General features: G+C 46.0%; 1 protein-coding gene across 1 annotated transcript in view; it reads right to left on the minus strand.

The window, feature by feature from the left end:
- STYK1 (serine/threonine/tyrosine kinase 1) overlaps positions 1–9,738 on the minus strand; it is a 43,035-nt gene extending 33,297 nt beyond the window's left edge. Inside the window, exon 1 of the mRNA XM_056115931.1 lies at positions 9,686–9,738. The gene's annotated coding sequence lies outside the window, so the exon portion shown is untranslated. The remainder of the gene's footprint in view (positions 1–9,685) is intronic.
- Positions 9,739–22,325: the final 12,587 nt, after the last annotated feature.

Raw genomic sequence — 22,325 nt, forward strand, 5'->3', positions numbered from 1 at the left:
TAAAGATAAGATAAAATAAGAGGCTAAAGATCAGGAGCTTAGTATCTAAATCCCAGAAGGAAAACTCCCAATGTTCTTTTCCTAATATTTACTTAAATAGAACAACAAAACTTTGTCAAACATAGTTCCTGGTTCCTTGCTCTGGCCCCCTCCACTACATAATTTTGGACCTTCATCCAGGTCCTGAGTAAGGGGTTGCATCTAGGTACTGTATCCTCCATATGAAATGATCTCTCTTCCATTTCCCGTTGAACCCCACCTCTCTCTGTGAATCAGCATGAATATCAGACAATAAATCAAATGAAACAATCTTCTCTGGGCTCAGCCCTACTCTTGCTCCTCCTGAACTAACACCAACCTCCTGGATAAAGGATTTTTGCTTTCTAAGACTTCCAACACTTTATTGCATAAAGTTAAAAACAGCAAATATTGATGTACCACTTAGTGTGTATTCGGCACTGTTCTAAGTCCTGAATGTGTAGTAGGTCATTTAATACAGATGACAAAATTTGAGCACAAAATGTTTAAGTACTTTCATACAGTTATGAGATAGTGACTTTGGAGTCCCCAAATTCACAAGACTTTGAAACTGTGTTCTTGTGGTGTACTATACTCCCTCTCTGATAGAATCTTTTTGGGGACAGGCGGTTAGTTTGGGGATCACAACCAGTAGTGCTCAGAGCTTATTCCTGGCTTTGTGCTCAGAGATCACTCCTGGCAAGACTCAGGGAACCATATGGGTTGCCAGAAATCGGACCCAAATCAGGTATGTGCAAAGTAAACATCTTACCCACTGTACTAATTCTCCAGGACCCCTAGTAGATTTTTGATGAAAAAAATTATTTACCTAGAAAAATCAGAATTACCTATAATATTGCTTTATTCAATCAAGATATAAATCTCACAACATAAAATTCACCTTTTTATAGTAGACATAAATGATATTTAGTACTTTTATGTATAACCATCATTACTAAATTGAGAGTATTTTCATCACCCAGCAAAGAAAGTGGTACCAATAGATATTATTCCCCATCGCCCATCCCTGGAAATCAATCATTAGTCTACTTCCTGTTCTTTCAGATTTAGCTGTTCTGGATATTTCAGGAAACTGAATCAGACCGTTGGTTGTCTTTTCTTTCAGACTACTTATATTTGGGCTGGAGTGATAGCACAGTGGGTAGGGCATTTGCCTTGCACGCAGCCGACCAGGCCAACCCGGGTTCAATTCCTCTGCCCCTCTCGGAGAGACCAGCAAGCTACTGAGAGTATCTCACCCACACGGCAAAGCCTGGCAAGCTACCCGTGATGTATTCAATATGCCAAACACAGTAACAAGTCTCACAATGTTACTGGGCCCGCTGGAGCAAATCAATGAACAACGGGAGGACAGTGACATACATTGCATTAATCAGGGTTCTCTGGAGCAACAGAACCAAGGTACAGATCCAGGCGCAGACAACAGAAAAGATCATGGAATTACTTCACCAGTACAGACAATCCCAACACAATCTACCATCTGCAGGTAGAGAACTAGGAAAGCCAGTTACCTTATTCAGTCTCTAGCTGAGAACTGGAGGACCTCCGGTGTAAATCTCAGGAACCAAAGAACAGAGACCAGGAGCTCCCAGGAAGAAGCAGAAGAGAAAGTCACACATACCTGCCACACCTGCTCAAGAAGAGAGTGACTTCAGTGTTTCTTTGCCTTTCTGTTTCTTGTAGCCTCAGATAACCCGTGATGTTCCCCAGCGGATCTTCCCTCAGCCACCTGATTAAATGCTAATCTCCTCCAGAAACAACCTCATGGACACACCCAGAAATGTTTTCTCCACTCTCTGGACATCCCATAATCCACTCAAGCTAAGAATCAAATGAGCCATCACACTCCGTACAGTGGCACACAATAGCTTTTCATTCTTCTTGTGCCTTAACCATATTTTACAGTGTGGTAGAGTCACATGTTTATTTTTTTTTTGTCCATGAAGAGCATTTGAACATTTCTTTGTTTCACTCATGAGTACTGAATACTATGAACAGTCACAAATAAATTTTTGTGAGGACACTGATGTGTTATAATTTTTCTTGGGTGTTCCAAGCCTAGGAATGGAATGACTGGAAGCATGGTAACTGCTTCAGAGGAACTGCTCTCTAGAGCCACTGCGTTTTGACTCTCCAAGGAATCTAAATGGTATCTCTTTGTGGTTTTGATTTGCACTTTCCTGGTGCCTCATAATACTGATGACTTTTCGTTTGCCATTTGTCTGACTTCTTTTAGTTTAAAAGGATATTTTTGTCACCCTGCTTAACAATGTTACAGTGCTGTTAACAGGAGGGCTTCGTGCACACAACATCCCCACACCGCATCCCCCACTGAAGTCGGCTTCCCCACACCATTGGATTCCTCTTTCTTAGTCACCCTGCCCCCACCCACTACCATGATAAGCTCTATTCTGTAGACCAGTTCTTAGATCTGTTGTTTCTAGTCATCTACCTTTTGGATAACATCTTCAAAAAGTGTCTATTCAAATCTTTTCTCCATTTTTTAAACTGGATTATTTGGGTTTTTTTTTTTTCATTCAGTCTTGAGTTGTGTCTTTTTTGTGGAGGGAGTTGGGAACACTTCCACCTGTGCTCAGGGGTTACTCCTGGCTCTATGTTCAGGAATCACTCATGGCCATGATCAGGGGACCATATGGGATGCCAGAGATTGAGACCAGGTCTATCATGTGCAAGGCAAATACCTTACCCACTGTACAATTGCTCCAGCCCTGAAAGTGTCATTTATTTATTTATGAAGCTCTCATTTGAAATGTGGGATTTTTTCCCCATTGTATGTGTTATCTTTTCATTTTTAATGAAGTCCTTAGAGAAGTCACTTCTAATTTTAATCAATTCTAATCAAGCCAATTTTTTTATGGTTGTTTGTACTTTTATTGTCAGAGTTAAAAAGATTGCCTAATTCAAAATCACAAAGACTTATGCCTATTTTTCTAAGAATTTTATAGTTTTAGTTCTTATGTTTGGACACTGATCCATTTTGGGTGGATTTCTAAGGTATGAGATAGAGGTTCAAACTCATTCTTTTGTATGCGAATATTCAATTGTCCCAGAAAGATAATAATTGTTGCATCTTTTTTTTTACTATATATTTTATTTTTATTTTATTTTGCTTTTTGGGTCACACCCGGCGATGCTCAGGGTTACTCCTGGCTCATGCACTCAGGAATTGCTCCTGGCAGTGCTCGAGGGACCATATGGGATGCTGGGAATCGAACCTGTGTCGGCCATGTTGGCTGCATGCAAGGCAAACGCCTTACTCGCTGTGCTATTGCTCCAGCCCCAATTGTTGCATCTTTTAAAGATCCTTTGTTGCTCTGAGCACTCTGTTGAAAGTCAAATATACATGGGTACACGGATTTATTTTGTATTTTCAAATCCATTACATTTCAAATTATGACTATCTATATGCCGATCTATATGCCGATAGCATAGTCTTGATTACTAATGCTTTAAAAATCATCAAGTGTAAGTCCCCCAACTTTATTTCTTTCTTGAAGACTTTCTGTTTGCGTGTTTTACATTCTGAGTTCTGTCTGCTCCTGTGACTTTTACTTATTTGATTAATTTGTTACTATTGGTCATGCTGTGTATTAAACTCAGATCTTTGAACATCTAAAACGCAGTCTACCACTGAGTCATACCCCATCCCACTTATCTATATGAATTTTAGAATCAGCCTGATCATTTCTGAAAAGGATGGGAGCAATCCAGAATGTTGGTAGAGACGATATTTAACATATAGATCCATTTGGAAGAATGCTGCCATCTTAATATTAAGTCTTTTGATCAAAGGACATGGGGTGTAATTTCATTTATTTACATCATCCAAAGTTTCTTTTCATGACATCTGGTATAAGACTCATTTGAGGGCTGGAGTGATAGCACAGTGGGTAGGGCATTTGCCTTGCACGTGGCCGACCCGGGTTCGATTCCCAGCATCCCATATGGTCCCCCGAGCACCGCCAGGAGTAATTCCTGAGTGCAGAGCCAGGAGTAACCCCTGTGCATCTCCAGGTGTGAACCAAAAAGCAAAAAATAAATAAATAAATAAATAAAAAGAAAGGCTCATTTGTTGTTGATGATAAATGTATAGTTCTATCACCTTTCAAGTTTAAATTCATCATTTGGTAATACAACAAGCCGTTCTGTCTCTGAGAGACTCTGTTCTCAAATAGATTGGACATCACATCTCTCCCAGAAGCTGGGCAGACATGCTTGTCTGCACCATGTACCATAGCAAAATGTAAGACCACTCCCAGTCCTTCCATGTCTGCATAAATACACAGAATAAATAGCATTACATTCTGTAATTCTAAGTCCACATTCAGTTTATTTATTTCTTGACAACCCTGAGTTGGCTTAAAAGTCCCTAATTGTCATGAATTAATGGTACAAGAGTAGTGTCCAAAGAATCACATCTCTACATTCTGAGCACTAGAGATGTCATTATATAACTAGCCTACAGAGACCATTGCTCTCTGGGTACCCCAAATAAGTGTTAGTTTAATCTGTTAATGTACTTAACTCAAAGCAATGAGGTGCAGTACAGATATCTCATAATATGTATTATTTTAATCAGCTTATAAATTTAAATCAAAGCAACAAGGTGCAGTAGTGATATTGCTGCTAAGAACTAGAACTGGAGTATAAAAACATGAGGATTAAAAGTAGAGAGAGAGGGGCTGGAGTGATAGCACAGCGGGTAGAGTGTTTGCCTTGCACACGGCCAACCAGGGTTCAATTCCCAGCATCCCATATGGTCCTCCGATAACCGCCAGTAGTGATTCCTGAGTGCATGAGCCAGGAGTAACCCCTGTGCATTGCCGGGTGTGACCCAAAAGCAAAAAAAAAAAAAGTAGAGAGAGAGTATGGGGGAAATTGTCTGCCACAGAGGCAGAGGGAGGGTTGGGAAGGAGGATACTGGGGATATTGGTTGTGGAAAATGTGCATTGGTGGAGGGATGGGTGTTCAATCATTGTATGCTGATACTCAAACATGAAAACTTTGTAGCTGTATCTCACAGTGATTCAATTTGAAAAAAAAAAGTGAATTTCCTTCTAGCACAGGGTTCTGCTCCAGGAGTCAGTGACCTTCTTACTGTGAACCATTTATCTCACACACGAGTCTATTAACCCACAGTCTATCATGAGTGATGACCTTCAGGCAGTATTGCATCTTTATTGCCCATCTGTTTGTAGATAACTTAAGATCAGATTTGTTTATTTGTTTATCTACTTGGAGGTCCTCCCAAGCTGTGGCAGAGGCTAAGAACCACTCCCGTGATAACTCACCTGACTGACTTGGGTAGTTCGAAGCTTGGACCCAAGGATGTGGTGCTGCCAGGGCTGAGCAGGAGACCACTGGGACCACCTTCCTGGGAGAAGGGGCCTAAGGCTTATACTCGGGACCACGAGGTCCTGGGAATTAAAGTCCCTAGCTCTCATGTTATCAACCCATTCTTCATCATTTTATTTATCCATCAGGCTACTTCTATTTCCCAGTTAATGTTAATTTAGCAAGTTTTTAAAAATATATTTTAATATCAATGCAAGTGGAGTAGATTTAGAGAGATAAATAGGGTTGTGATAAAAAAAAGATGACTCACGGGCTATTATAAAGACACATTGGTTTATATATTTGTTCTGTGCCCTGCAGAACTGAGATTTTCATTTTTGATTTTTTTTTTTTTGCTTTTGGGGTCACACCTAGCAATGCTCAGGGGTTATGCCTGGCTCTGTACTCAGGAATTACTCCTGGCGGTGCTCATGAGACCATATGGGATGGTGGGAATTGAACCTGGGTTGGCAGGGTGCAAGGCAAACTCCCTACCTGCTGTGTTATCGCTCCAGCCCCAAGTTTTGATATTTTTTTTTAAATAGAAATAAGCCATGGCAGTTTTACCAACTTCAAATCACATGTGGACACTAATCTCCGAGAGAAAAGGATGCTTGCCTATGGTTGAAAAATAAGCCAGTTACCCAAGCAGATGGGGGACCTTCTGATCCATGGTAACACCATCCCAGGAGGGAGTCTGAGTGAGACACTGTGTCCAAGGAGGGGCAACTAAGCTCGAGCACAGATGCCTAGCACACTCTGCAGGACTGAGCCGGTGTGCCCTGTCTCTGTGCCCTGCTGCCCCTGAGTCTTGGTCTTCCCTGCAGAGAGCAATCTGGCAGAGGGCAGAGCCAACTGCCTCAGTTGACCTAGTCCAGGAGTAGGGACAGAACTGGTAGTACATCGAGGAAGAAAGCATGTTGGGACGGAGACCCACTAACACCAGGCTGAGAGTGGGGATGAAAATAAAGTGACAGAATCAGACCAAAAAAGCATGAAAACTTTTGTGAGAACAAAAATTGAGAGACTAAGTATTTTCATCAGCACCCACCGCACTCCTATCACTGACAGCAGCACCTGGTACTTCTCAGGGCATATGCGTTTGTTCCAGAAACAAGTAGATAAATTCACCTATGAGAGTTACATTGCATGCATTTTTGGAGGAAAAAAAAAAACTATGACAATGATTAGGTATAAAGGCTAAACTAGAATGCTTCGAAGTGCAGTGGAGGATGGGAGCAGTTTTTTGGTTTTTTTGTTTTGTTTTGTTTTGTTTTTTGTTTTGTTTTTTTTTTCTTTTTGGGTCACACCCAGCGATGGTCAACGGTTCTTCCTGGCTCTGCACTCAGGAATCACTCCTGGCAGTGCTCGGGGGACCGTATGGGATGCTGGGAATCGAACCTGGGTTGGCCCAATGCAAGGCAAACGCCCGCTGTGCTATTGTTCCAGCCCCTGGAGCGGTTTTTAACAGTGAGGAATAGCAGGGGATGGGGTGGTGGGGGTAGGGAGAGCCAGGTCTCTACCTAAGAGACCTCACAAGGCAGAATTCTGGTTTTCCTAGTAAAGGGACTTAAGGTCTTTGCTTACATAGAACAAGCAAAAAGCTGATCCTGCAGTTAAACTAGGACAATAAACCAAATAAAAAAAGGACCTCAGGAAAGCTAGGTTTGCACCCTGAGCCCCCAACAAAAAGATCTCCAACTCTGAACCTGCAGGTATTTAGCATTAAAATAACAAAAAGGCATAAGATTGCTGATAGAAATGATGAACTCCCATTTAAATGGAGAGACCAGACTGGGTTATCCTGTGAACCCGACATAGTCACAAGGATTCTGGAACATAGGTGAGGACTGAGAAGTCAGAAATGTCAGAGTGAGCAGATGGGGGAGGAGAGGCCCTGAAGGTAAGAGTAAAACCAACATGATTGCCACTCAATGCCTCTTTTGCAAACCACAGCACCCAAAAGGAGAGAGAGAACAAAAGGGAATGCCCTGCCACAGAGACAGGGTGGGATGGGGGGGGATGGGGGGTGGGAGGGATACTGGGATCTGTGATGGTGGGAAATAGGCACTGGTGGAGGGATGGGTATTTGATTATTGTATAATTGAAACTCAAGCACAAAATTTGTAAGTCTGTAACTGTACCTCATGGTGTCTCACTAATAAAAATTTTAAAAAAAAATCGAAGCCAAGGAGTGTGGCAGACATTAAAGCTGGAGAAGACAAATGGATTCTTCACGGGAGCCCCCAGAAATAACACAGACAGCCCGCCCCACATGAGGAGCCCTCACCTCTAGGACTGTAAGATTAAAGACTGTGCTGATGAAATGGAGAGACAAGGAGTTAGGGCACTTGTCTTGCATGCAACTAACAGCACCTCATACAATCCACTGAGCGCAGTCAGACGTGATCCCTGGGTGCAGCCCCAAAACAATAACAAATGATTGCCAGTGGGTTCACAAGATGATTCAGCAGGGGCCACGAGAGAGTAAGGCTCTTGCCTTGCACACAGCTGACTAGGGTTCGATCCCCAGCATCCCCTAATGATTCCTGAGCACCACCAGGAGTGATTCCTGAACACTGAGTCAGGAGTAAGGCTTGAGCATCACCAGGTTTGGCCCAAATTTAAATAAATAAATAAATAAATAAACTAATAAACAAAAATTCAAGCTGGCTCAGTAGCGAACAGCAGCTGCCTTGCAAGCATGACTCCCTGAGTTGGATACCTAGGACCATCCTGATGTGCCTATCACACCACTAACCTGGCAGCTTTACTCTCTGGAGCCCCCAATGCTGCCCCAGAATATGCAATCCCTGGAACGCAGCCAGGCATTCACAGAAAGTGTGTGACCCTCAATGAGCACAGCTACCTATGTACAGTGCATGACATATGATAACGATGTATGATGCTAGGATGCACCCCCATGCCAACCAGATTGTGAGCAAGCACCACCTTAAGCTGCCACGTTTACGGTGACTGAGGCCAAATGACATTAAAAACAGGCAGACACAAACCAAAGAAAGCTGCAGAATCCTAACTCCTCGGAGAAGATGGGAGAGACGCTGAGCATTGGGGTTGTCCTCGAGGGGCTGGAGAAAGAATTTCTGCAGAAGGCAGCAGAAACAGATTGACATTTGCCTCCCCCAGAATGTGCACCTAGGGACCTAGACCTTGTTCTAAGTTGGGTAGTGCCAACCCTAAATACCTAGGTTAACTCTGTAAATTCAAGTCCCAGCATCCAACTTTGAGCTTCCCATACCTCCGTTTACTGGGGAAAAGAATCTTCGCGGAGGTAATCAAGACAAAGCAAGTTTACCAAAAGTTTACCCCAGCGTCATGGGTTAGGTAAATTGCCAAAGGAGCAATTTGAAGGCAGCCGCATCCAATGACAACAACGCTACCCGCAAGGCACAAACAGAGGCTGGAGCAGACCCATCCCTCATGGTGCCCGGGGGGAAGCTTGCCAGCACCTGATAGATACACTGAGCTTACTGCTACCGTCCTTGGGACTATGTTGGGGGCCCCCTTTACAGCCCTCTTAGGGCGCTGAGGATGGAGCTGTGCTTCTCAGCAAGCAGCCGCTGAGGGATCAAGCTGGTCCTCCACCCTGGGAGCCGCAGCCTGGCTGCGGGGCAGGGACCGCAGGTGGACGGACACTCAGAGCTCTCCTGCGGGGCTGCTCTGCTCTCGCAGCACCTACTCTGGAGCTCCCGGAGTGGCGGGGGACGGGCTGGGATGGTCTGAAGTGCAGGAGAACCTGACATGGAGAATCCCTTCCAGCCGGAAACGGGCAAGAACGGAGGCTCTAAGGCGGGCGACGACGAAGGATCCGGAGTGAGAAGGAGGCGCTCAAGAAAAGACGGGTTCGGACGGGCACACAGCGGGTGCCGGGGCCAGGCTGGGAAGCGCGGTTGCAGGCGGAGCATCCTTTCCGTAACGCACCCACCACCACCCAGGCGCCTTCTTTTATGATTTGCAACGACGGGGAGCAGAGGTTCAGAGCCCACACGCCCGAATCCACTTACACGGTCCAGTTTCCCCGGGACAAGTGGTTCCTGCGTCCGCTTGCTCGGTCCCGGGGTTCCCCGAGGAGCACCCGCCGCCCCTCCTCCACCCGGCACCCAACGAAACGCACAAGATGCAGCTTCCCAGCAAAGAACAGTGCAAACGGAAAGCAAACCACCAACCCCTGCAGCGGTCCCGCTCCCAGCCTCGGGGCTCCCGGGAGCCTCCACCTGCCTCCCCCTCGCCTCCCACCTGAGCAGAACCCCCCAGACCACCAGTTCACTACCGTGTCCTGCTTCCGGTCGGTCTGGTTCCAGATGCATCTGGCTCTGCCAAAGGTGGGTTTCTTTCTTTTTTTTTTTTTTTCTGTTTTAAAAGGGAACGAAAGGAAAAGACCAGTTGGTGTAGGGCAGGGTGTGCCAGCCTCAAGGAAATGTTTTTCCAGTCCCTCCTTCCCACTGGGGCGTGGCTGCCAGCAAAGGATGGAGTTTGGGCGGGACCCCCACAAAGGCAAGTCTGCGGGCGCACCGGCTTCCGGGACTCGCCGCCGACCAGCCAGCTGGGAGCCCGTGCCAGGACTGTCCCGGCTGGACGAGTGACAGATGTCCCCACTTCTTTCCTTCTCTGACGCTTGGCAGGTGCGCGACGCTGGGGGAGACGCTGGTCCCGGCGAGCGAGAAACGGCGCGGAGACGGGCAACAGCGCCTCCTAGTGTCCGGTCCCGCCGCTGCTGCCCTCGCGGAGCCCTGCCTGGGACGGTCGCCTGCGAATTGATTGACATTCGACCGGAGGAGTCCCAGGCACCCGCAGGAAGTTTTTGCAAGGATGAATGCAAATGAAACTCCCACGGGGGCACTTAAAACGCGTCCTCCCCCCCCCCCCATCCCGGTGGCACATCTAGGGGGAGAAGAAGAAACAAGGACCTGGGTTAGCTACCCCCGGGGATTCACAATTGCCCAGTGTCCATCGGGTTGGCACCTTTGAGCTCGGGGCTGGGGTCGGTGGCAGAGAAAGAGAAAGACAAAACATACGTGGACGGTCCAAGCTGTCGGGTCGTCTAGGCAGTCGTCGGTGATCTCCGGGGGCATTTATGCAGTGTAATGTTGCTCCCGCGTTGTTTCCGTTCACAGGCACCAACGACAGACCTTGGGGACAGCCCATCAACAGTCCTTGGGGACTGGAGGAGCAGAGGGGTTCGGTGCCAGTCTGCGGGCTTCTCAAAGACCCCAAACGCTTTCTACTATTCTCTTAAAATAATTTTTTTTTTTTTTTTGCTTTTTGGGTCACACCCAGCGATGCACAGGAATTACCCCTGGCGGTGCTCGGGGGACCATATGGGATGCTGGGAACGGAACCCAGGTCGGCCGTGTGCAAGGCAAACGCCCTACCCGCTGTGCTATCACTCCAGCCCCTTAAAATAAAAATTTTAAGAGATTCTATTTTTTTTCCTGGGTAAATCAAAATTTTTAGAGACTGTTTTTTTCAAGGGTAAATTAAAATCAATGAACCTCAATCAACTCATCAGTTACTCATTAGCAAATCCTTTACATTCTAAGTCCTAAACTATTTCAACCAGGGGAAAATTCCAACCTTAGGGGTTTTATTGTTTGGTTTGGTTTGGTTTGGTTTTGTTAAAGGACCGTTTTCCCCATATCTTCCCCCTTTTTATATTTTAAATGAGGACTATTAGTCAGAGGACTATTAGAATGGGAGTGTTGCCACTTCAACTTCTGGGAGGGGTCCATCTGGTAAGTGGGGTTGGGGGGGGAGGACCAATCTGAAGGGTTTTCTTGTTGTTGTTGTTGTTGTTGTTGTTGTTGTTGTTGGAAGGATTTTGCGCAATCACTGGAAACAGCAGGAAAAATTAACTGCTAGAAGCAATCCGAATCAGATGTTGGCACCTACCACTAGTTTTTGTAAGGAAATGTGGGCTGTGGGTAATTTGACTTAGTTCACATGCAGAAGATCCTGCACCAACAGACACTCAATGGGGAACAGGGGGGCAGAGGAACTAGAGACTGGGGTACCTTGGGGTACCTTGCATTTGAGTCTTCTCTATTTCGAGTTTTCTTCAGAATGCTTTTAAAATTGAGTGACTTATGCTTTGTGAATGTTAATGGCTCATGTGGCTAGAAGAATTTTAGCTCATTGTAAAACACGAAGTTTCATCAGTTACTTATTCTTTTATTTTCTGTTTTAAGGGACTACATAAAACCAAATGAACTTCTCTGAGGCTACTAAGTATGTAACCTTGCCTCTTTGGGAGTTACTTGATTTTCCTAATTCCTGAAGAACCCTGGCATATGCTAGATAAACACTCTAATATGTAAAATTTCGTTTTTTTTTTTTATAATTTATTTCTTTATTGAATCACTGTGGGAAAAGTTACAGAGCTTTCGGGTTTAGGTCTCAGTCATGTAAATATCAAACACATTTCCCTTTACAAATACTTATTTTTAACTGCGAACCCCAATAGAACCCCACCTCCCACCCCTCCCAATTCCTGTGAGGCAGATTAGTTCTAGTTAATACTCTATCTACTTTGGCTAGATACATTGTTTCGATAGAAGATGCACAATTATTGTTTAGAGTTTACGACCCCCCCCCCCCCATCAGACATGCTGAAACAGCGTTGTGAAATGATTTGCTTTCTACAACTTGGTTTAAGAATAAAATGATGTTTTGGATTTCTGCTACTTTACTTATTAACCCTGGAAGAATTTCTATTAAAAGTTAGATAGTTAAGAGATTGGTTTCTGTGCTCTGGAGTCGTGGCCGTGCCGGAGAGCCGCTCGTGGGGGGCAGCTGGCGACCTCAGTCGGGCGTGAAGGATGGCCCATTACACCCCCCTTCCCATGAGCTCCCTGCCGCTCCCACCACCCCCGGCTCAAACCTGCTGTCCACAAGGCTCCTGTGCGAGTGGGTCAACACCCTTTCCCCTCCGGGCAGGCACGCTGGCGGGGTTTAACACATAGTCCATTTGCTTTTCTGCTCCAAGCGGGTGGCTCTCTGTGCTAAGTCCTTGTGCCTCTGGGGCCGTGGCCGTGCCGGAGAGCCGCTCGTGGGGGGCAGCTGGCGACCTCAGTCGGGCGTGAAGGATGGCCCATTACGCCCCCCTTCACGTAAAATTTCGTTTTAAAATCTAGTTCTTGTTCATGCCAGAGAGATAGTACAGTGGGCAGGGCAATTGCTTTTTTCACCCAGTTATGCCGAGTTCGATCCCCACCAACCCTTATCATTCCCCAAGCCCCACAGATATTAATCCCTGAGCTCATCCAGGAGTAAGCCCTGAGCACTGCCATGTGTGACCTTAAAACAAAAACAAAGAAAATCTAGTTAGTGTCAAAGGCGAGAGTTCTCCATGATCTAGAAATTTTAAAAGATGATAATACAAAAACAATGAAGTTGCAAACATTTGAAAGGAAGGATGCTTTAATTAAATTCTCTGTATAGTTTTTAATTCCTGAGACAAAGAAAAGACCAGAAATTGTAATGTCTCAACACAGCTGGAGACAAACATAAGTTAGACTGGCGATTTACATTCATGGGAGGTCACTTCCATACATGTAGGTATGAGTAGAGCATGTAGGTATCTGTGACTTCTCTTTCCTCTCCAAGGGCTTATCATTGGGGGAGGGTGCAGGGGGCTTTTTGAGTCACATCCAGCAGTGTTCCTGGTTCTGCACTCAGGAATTACTCCTGGTGGTGCTGGAGAGACCATATGGAATGCCGGATATCAAGTGGGTCGCATGCAAAGCAAGCAACGCCCTACCCACCATACAAAAACTCCAACCCCAGCTTATCATTTTAATTAGTACTGCTACCTCAAATTTCTGAGTCTTGGACTTGTTTTAACAATGCTTCAGTTCCCTCCTCCCTCCCAGATGAGGTTATTTAGTCTCACTATTAGTTCCAAAAGTGTTTAATGATTACCCATTATCCACTCTGGCCACATTAGGTACTGAACAGCAGGAAGTTGGGCCGAAATGTACATGGACTAACTCTGCCTGAGCTTCTGTGGGATTCTGCTGGCTACTTAATGCTCATCAGTCTTCCTGCCACATGTTATTATCTGATGCCTCCTCTCTGGATGATCAATCCCAGACTGTGAGAAGGAATCCCAGCTTAAAGTCTGGGGGGAGAGGATATCTCTGGACCAATTGACACAAGACTTGGCAAAATCCCCCCGGAAATCTCCTAAGGAAAAGGTGACTCAAAGCATAAAGTCTTCAAAGCCCCAAGAATAGCTTGGTGTTCAGCACTTTATCTTTTAATTCATTTGTTTATTCTGTTTTGGGGACCACAGTTTACTCCAGGCTTTGCTCAGGAATCACTTCTGGCAGGCTTTGGGGATCATGTGGGATGACACGTGGCCAGGTCAAGCACATTCAAGGCAAGCAAGCACCCTACCTGCTGTACTATTGCTCCAGCCTCTGTATCTCAAAAAAGGAAATTATGAGTAAAATTGAGAGTAATGAGAGAGGCAGACAAGACATACATACATTATATTAAACCTTAAACAGGACACTGTAGCACTGTCCTCCCGTTGCTCAAGCGGGCCCAGTAACGTCTCTGTTGTGAGACTTGTTACTGTGTTTGGCATATCGAATATGTCATGGGGAGCTTGCCAGGCTTTGCTGTGCGTGCGAGATACTCTCGGTAGCTTGCCGGGCTCTCTGAGAGGGGCGGAGGAATCAAACTCAGGTTGGCCCAGTTGGCCGTGTGCAAGGCAAACGCCCTACCACTGTGCAATCACTCTAGGGCTTTCTATCACAGATGGACACTGCTTTGTCTAAATGCATAGCCCCACATTGCCAGGAGAGGGCAGCAGGAGACACCAATGAAAGCCCAGTCCACAGACTCCCAGGGCAACCTAAAAGGCTTGGCGCAGGGAAACAGCATCTCTGCTGGGGACTTGGAAACACAGTTCCTGGGGCATCAGCTGGCACTGGCGTGGGACTTTTCAGGTACTCGGAGAGCCAGAGACATCAGCCCAGAGAATCTGGATTCCCTTTTCAGAGAAGGAAGAGGGGCTCTGGGCTAGAGCTGGAAAACCCTTGGGAAATATTCCACTGTGCTGAGACCTTTTTAGGAACCAGAAAGAGAGGCTTGTCAAATCAGCCAGCGGTTCTGCAACAGATAAGACAGGGACAAGAGAACAAAGGCGGGTTCTATTGGAAGAGCTCCATGTTTATCCCAGGCAATGTGATTATGTATGTATAACTTTCCATGGGCAGGTGTTGTTCTTTTGTTTTTCTGGGGATCCACAGCCAGTGGTACTCTGGGCTTACTCCTGTCTCTGTGCTCAGCAATTACTCCTGTCAGGGATCCGGAATCCATACGGGATGCTGAGGATAGAACCTGATTGTCTATTTGCAAGGTGATAACCCTATCTACTATACTATCTCTATAGTCCTAGGCTGTTGCTTTATTCATCATGTCTTGGTTTACTGTTAATGATATAACAAATGATCTACATACATACATACACACACAATGTGGATTAGTCTCTGTGGCAAACAATATGGAGACCTCTCAAAAATTAAGAACTTATTTCTCACATGACCCACTGATTCAAGTTCTTGGCGCCTACCCGGAAAGACTGAAAATGGTCATTTAAAAAGAAAAACATTTGCACTCCTTTGTTCATTGCAGCACTATTCACAATAGTTAGGATCTGGACACAGCCCAAGCGCCCAAGAACAGATGAGCAGATTAAGAAACTGGTACATATACACAATAGTACTCAGTTATAAGGAAAAATGAGGGGGCTGGAATGACAATCCAGGGGGTAGGGAAGTAAGGTTGGAAGGCGAACACAGTCATATAAAGATGAGGAAACACTGGCTTAGGTTATTAAAATGTCCTTTTAGATGTGTTAGAAAATAGCTGGAGGGATAGCACAGCGGGTAGGGCGTTTGCCTTGCATGCGGCCAACCCAGCCGACCCGAGTTCGATTCCTCCGCCCCTCTCGGAGAGCCCGGCAAGCTACCGAGAGTATCTCGCCTGCACAGCAAAGCCTGGCAAGTTACCTGTGATGTATTTGATATGTCAAACGCAGTAACAAGTCTCACAATGGAGACGTTACTGGGCCCGCTCGAGCAATTTGATGAACAACAGGAGGACAGTGCTACAGTGCTACAGAAAATAGCATCAAGCCATTCCAGTGAACTGACAAAACAGTCAAGGTTATGAATGAGTAGGCTGGGAACAGTCCTAAGGGAACACTAATCCTGGCCTCCTCCCTCGTGCCAGCCTGCCCCCTGCTGTCCTTCCTTCTGGCTTGCAGTGCCATGGGTGAGAAGCAGAGACACTGCAGTCAGGCACAGCCAAAGCCTATGCAGGGGGTCATGCTTGGGGATGGTGACAAAGACTGTGGCCGGCTCTGCCCCCTCCATTCTTCTCTCTCCAGGAAGAAAACTAGCTGTTCTCTAAGCGCTCTCGTATCTGGGTCTCAGAGCAGTCGTGGCACTGGTTCTTTGATCAACCGTGATGAGGCATGATTGACTCAGTTCCCCCATCTGCTGGCTGGAAACAGCAGGACAGGATGGAACAGTGGTCAAAGACCATAACCTGGGAGAACTGGTTCCGGAGTAGCCACTGCCTCAAGAAGTTGACCCACCGAATATGTGAGCAGGGGAATAAATGCAATACAGTATGCCACTGAAATGGCAGCTCATTCGAGTAGCAATATTCATTACTCTGGGAAATGTAGGCATATTGATTTTTCAAACTGTTCTCAACAGCTGCGAAAGGACTTCACATGCCTTGCATAAAGGTAAAGAGAATATATTTGCAATACTTGGTAATTAGGCTGTGAGATTCCATGAAGCCATGAATGGGGCTGGTTTTATAAAAATCAAAGTCATTAGATAGGATAGTTTACCAATGCCTTGAAATAAGGGGAGTAAACATGAAAAATGGTTGGAACTGGAGGCCTGGAAAATGCTCAGAAGTGGAGCACCTAACTTGTGAGCGTGAGGCCAGGAGTTTGATCCCCTGCACTGGCCCATCTGCCATGAGCAGGCCTGGAACCATGACCATTGAGCCACTCAGTGCCCAATAAAGAATACAGTCTTGGTCTCAGAAAGGGATAGACATAGAAAGATTGCATTCATCTGGGGAACATAAAGTAACAAAATAGGAAACTAACACCCAAGAATGGCCGAGATTAGTATCAGGAATTTTGCTCCATGACCTGGAGGCCAACCACACATACTAGGGGAAAAGGGAGCTCAGATAGAGAAGGGAGCCCAAATAAAGGGTGTTGGGAGGATCCTCTCAGGATGGGAGAAGTATGCTGAAAGTAGACTATAGACCAAACACAAATACCACTCAATGTCTCTTTTGCAAACCACAACACCCAAAAGGAGAGAGGGAACAGAGGGGAATGCCCTGCCACAGAGACAGGGTGGGATGCGGGGGGGATGGGGGTGGGAGGGATACTGGGATCCATGGTGGTGGGAAATGCGCACTGGTGGAGGGATGGGTGTTTGATCATTGTGTAATTGAAACCCAAGCACAAAAATGTGTAAGTCTGCAACTGTACCTCATGATGTCTCACTATTAAAAACATTTAATAAAAAAAAATTTAAAAAAAGAACACAGTCTTGGGAACTGGAGCGATAGTACAGGGGATAGGGCGTTTGTCTTGCACACAACCAACCTGGGTTCGATTCCCAGCATCCCATATGGTCCCCCAAGCACCGCCAGGAGTAATTCCTGAGTGCAGAGTTAGGAGTAATCCCTGTGCATAGCCGGGTATGATCCAAAAAGCAACAACAACAACAAAAACACCCACAATCTTGGCTCTTTAAACTAGCATGCACACACAGTGTGTGTGTGTGTGTGTGTGAACAGCTATATTATGTGACACCTTCCCCTGCCCCAAGAGAGCAACACAGCTAAGTATGAGACCTGCAGTCTTTCACAGTTCCTACAATAACCACAAAGGGAAGGGCAGAGGAAATGAATACATAAAACTGTCTTCGAAAAATAATGGTTTTTCTTAGTTGCTGCTTATCACCTGTTAAGACACTTGTGAGTTGTCATGCTTAAGCTATTACACATTTTTCTTTTATAAAAAAGCAGGCCTCCAAAATTTGTGATCCTTCCTATGATATGTGATGGTCAGGGTTATGTTATCAAGCAGGTTTTGTTTTTTGTTTTTTGTTTTTTTTAATGAATAGCTTCAATGTCTAAGTGCTGTTTTCACGGAGAAAATGAATTTTTTTTTTGAGAAGACTCTTGCTTCGGGGTTTAAAAACAGACTTTTTGAAAATGTAGCCATTATCTTATGTTTTCGTAGCTTCAACAATCATTTTCTCCCCCTTCAATAAAGAATTGAAAGCAAAGGTGTGTTTAGAAAACATAAATTTCCTAACCTCTTCAAAACCTATCTTCCTGAAGCTTCCATCTTGAAATTGCTATGGAACAGTTTCCATCTCATTTATGTCAACTTTTGAGTGACTGGTATAGAATTTTCTATATAAATTCTAACAAAATTTTTGGTCCATATATTTAGTCAAAGGATTGAGAAGAATTTCACAGGATCAGGGAGAAGTTTCAAAGGATGAGGTTCTGCGTCTTGCATACAAGAGGACCTGGGTTTGATCTCTACCAGGACCCTTAGGGGTGGGGGTGGTCCTGGTGACCCCCAGCTTGGTGGGTCAGAGCAGCATCACATGGGCAGTCAGCCCATTTCACTGGGTATTTATTGCCAAGAGTGGTTGTTGGGTACTGAGCATTGCTTGGGAGGAATGGAAATACACGAGTGCGCTCTCTCTCTCTCTCTCTCTCTCTCTCTCTCTCTCTCTCTCTCTCTCTCTCCTCTCTCCTCTCTCCTCCCTCTCTCTCATAGCTGGGTGTAGAGGTGTCCGTGTTGTGTGAACCATGAGAATATTTGTTTTCTGAGGGCTGGAGCGATAGCACAGTGGGTAAGGCATTTGCCTTGCACACGGCCCACATGGCCGACCTAAGTTTGATTCCTCAGCCCCTCTCGGAGAGCCCAGCAAGCTACCGAGAGTATCTCACCCGCACGGCAAAGCTTGGCAAGCTACCCGTGACATATTCAATATGCCAAACACAGTAACAAGTCTCAAAATGGAGACGTTACTGGGCCCGCTCGAGCAAATCGATGAACGAGAGGACAGTGCACAGTCCACTAAAAGAAATAAAATAAAATCGAATTAGACCTGGATGTGCAGGGGATAGGGAGTTCTACAGAAAAATTTAGGAAGCTGGACAGTAGAGAGGACATTCGTCCTGGATTAAAGAACCCAAGTTTGATCCCTCCCTGGCATCCCGTATGTTCCTTGAGCACTGCCAGGACTAACTCCTGAGCATCACCAGGTGTGGCCCATAACAAAATCAAAACAAATCCAACCAAAATTTAGGAGGATCACAGTTCAGTCCTCATGGGAATTCCAGGAGTCATTCAGCAACTTTTCCCCTGCATTTATTTTTCCCCTTATTTTTGTTGCTATTACTGCAAAGACCAAGAGTCTCTTTCATTGGCACACACCTGGGTCACTGTAGGGCTCAAACTTTTCCTGGTCAGGAGTCACACTCTAGGTCCCCAGAGACATTTGTATTCGGTGGCAGCGCTGAAGGTCCCAGACAGCAGTCACTAGTGAGCTCTGGTGCATGTGGGCAAGGCCAGGGATCAAACTCAGAGTCTTACACTCAGCAAGACAGGAACTTTGAGCCCCCAGAATTCCCACTTAGGAATGCACTCTAGCACTGTCTTCCCATTGTGTCGATTTGCTCGTGTGGGCACCAGTAACGTCTCCATTGTGAGACTTGTTACTGTGTTTGGCATATCAAATACGCCACAGGGAGCTTGCCAGGCTTTGCCCTGTGGGTGGGATACTCTCGGTAGCTTGCCGGGCTCTCCAAGAGGGACAGAGGAATTCACTTAGGGATATCTTGAGTAAAATATGTGTCTGCTATATATATTTTTAGCCCGGCAAGCTACCGAGAGTATTTGATATGCCAAACACAGTAACAACAAAGTCTCCAATGGAGACGTTACTGGGCCCGCTCGAGCAAATCGACGATCAACGGGAAGGCCTTTACCTTTACCTTTACCTTTAATAGCTCAGAGAGTTCTGTTCTCACCAGCTTAGGAGAGAATTTCATTCTGAGCGGTGCCACATAAACATAGAAATGCCTCCTAGAACCCCCTGTAAGCCCCTCCATGGACTCTGCAATGAAATCGAGGCTTGGAAAGACAATACTATCGTAAGTGATAAAGCAGTGGCTGTTGTGTTTTTGCCACATGCCTCCTCCCCCTCCTGTACACCTTTATTTAATAGAATAGTACAGGAGCAAAAAGGTAAGCAACAAGTGAGATACAGAAGGGACTATCATGACAAAGATAGTTGGAAATGATCACTCTGGATAGGAACTACGTGCTGAAAGTAAAGGAACATGATAACCTCCCAGGTATATTGGGGGGGGGGGGGGGGTGGAGAGGAGAGAGGAGAGAAAGTACCTGCCAAAGAACCAGGCTAGGAGTGGGGTGAGGGGCTGGTGGTGGGAGGGAAACTGAGGTCATTGGTGGTGGGAAGTGGACACTGGTAGAGGGATGGGTACTGGATCATTGTATGACTGAAGTCTGACTGTGAGCAGCTTTGTAACTGTGTATCTCATGGTGACTCAAAAAGAAGCCAAGCTCAGGGGGATACAGAAGGGACCACTAAGTGAAAGATGCTTGGAGGGCTCGCTCAGGATGGGAGATGTGTGCTGAGAGTAGATGAAAGACCAAATATGATGGCCACTTACTACCTGTATTGCAAACCATAACACCCAAAGGAGAGTGTGTAAAGGGAATGGGCCTGCGACAGAGGCAGGTGGGGGGTGGGGGGGATGGGGTGGGGAACACTAGTGGTGGTGAATGGGCACTTGGTGGAGGGATGGGTACTCGATCATTGTATGACTGAAAGGTAATCACAAAAGTTTGTAAGTCTGTAACTATACCTCATGCTGATTCATTACAAAACAAAAAATAAAAAATAGGGGCTGGAGAGAGAGAGCACAGCAGGTAGGGCATTTGCCTTGCACGTAGCCGACCTGGGTTCAATTCCCAGCATCCCATATAGTCCCCTGAGCACTGCCAGGAGTAACTCCTGAGTGCAGAGCCAGGAGTCACCCCTGTGCATTGCCAGGTGTGACCCAAAAAAGCAAAAAAAGAAAATAAATTAAAAAAAATTAAAAAAAAAAAAAAGCCAAGCAAACTGCATGCTCAGCACTGGTGTCAGACCTGCTATGGCCTCCCTCTGTATTGGGAAAGCTGGTGGCTTCTGAAGGATGAGAAAACTTGCACCCCAGAGAAAAGGCAGAGTCTTACCCGTGAGACCACCCTGCTCTGCAAGGGCTTTGCATCAGCACGTTTCCTTTTCCAGACTTTTCTCAATAAACAAAGGCAACTTACACATAATATACAGAATCCCTCCTTGGAAGTCCAGACTGAAGCTTTGTTCTGTCCCACCTCCGCCTGCCAGCTCCCCGCAGCTCCATCCTGCCCGCTCGGTATTGAAGATCTTACTGCTTCCAAATCTCTAAGTGTTCGTCTTTCAACATTTTCCCACTCCCGCAGAGCTAAAGAGCTTTCAGAACTTTCATCTCTGCAGTAACCGCAGGCGCGCCTCCTAGAATGCCACACTATTGGACGTCTTTGCTCTGAAAGTACCCGGCTTTGCCTTGGGCACACGGAAAGGTCTCATGTGTTTTGTGTTACAAAAGGCCACCTGTGCCCGAATCCTAGGCTTCAAGTGAACGCTGATCACAGCTCCTGTACGATCATGGGGCCACGTTCTTCCACTTCATCCTAAGGTAGAATGTTTCTAGAACCAGTGTGTTTTAGGGTTGTACCTATACCCATTCTCGGTTTTTTTTGTTGCCATTGTTAAAAGTTTTTCCTCTAGAAATAAAGTGGATGTCACTCTGAAACAGCTGGGCGTGCCGGGCCGAGAGGGAAACTACTGGCATTTTATGATACTGACAAACTGATGTTGATATTTTATGATACTGACACACTGACACTACCGGAACCGTATTACCTAGACGACAGACTGACTTTTTTTCATTTAAAAATGCAAATAAAAAAATAACACTCTCTCCAAGCTGGAGAGAGTACAGTGGGTAGGGCACCTGCCTTGCACGCAGTCGGACCGCGTTCGATCCCCGGCATCCTCTATGTTTCCCCAAGTTCACCAAAAGTGATTCCTGAGCACAGAGCCAGGAGTTACCCCTGAGTATCACCAAGTGTGGCCCAAAAAACAAAAGGAGAAAAACAAACACATACCATACCTCCTGTCGTTATGCCAATGTCGTTAATCTCATTTTTTGGCTCGTGTTATAGCATTTATTGTCATGTCGTGAAATCTTAACATTGACACCTGGCATTAAATTTCATGCTTTGTTTATTTTCCACAGTGACACGCACAATACAACTTACCTGAGACAAGGGTTCCTTACATGGCATGTTCCCACCCTGGCCCTACTCGGCTGCTGGACACAAACCCAAGTTCACAGCCAACTGGAACCGATCATTTGAGTGGCGCTGTGCGTCCGAGGAGCAAGGATGCTTCGAGGACGGTACTCGACTTCCGGGTACCATCTAGTGCCTAGAGCAAGAACTTGACTCATGCTGCAGGGTCCCTGCTTTCTTTTCTGAGAGACACACATGAGACCCAGGACGCATCTACCCACTAGCTCCAGCCCTACACAGCACCACGCTGGCACCACAGAGGCTGGCCCAGGACATGGGGAACAGGTCCCAGCGCAGACACCAAATCTTTCTAACGCACCTACAGCCTCGAGTGCCTCCATTTACCCTGGGGCACCAGCTCCTGTACGTCTTGGTGAATAAGGTGGGGCTGAAACAGGGGCAAGAAAGACACAGTGAAAGAGAGCCTGGTATA

The sequence above is a fragment of the Sorex fumeus genome, unplaced genomic scaffold, assembly GCF_029834395.1.
Source record: "Sorex fumeus unplaced genomic scaffold, SorFum_2.1 ptg000003l, whole genome shotgun sequence".
Classification (NCBI taxonomy): Eukaryota; Metazoa; Chordata; class Mammalia; order Eulipotyphla; family Soricidae; genus Sorex; species Sorex fumeus.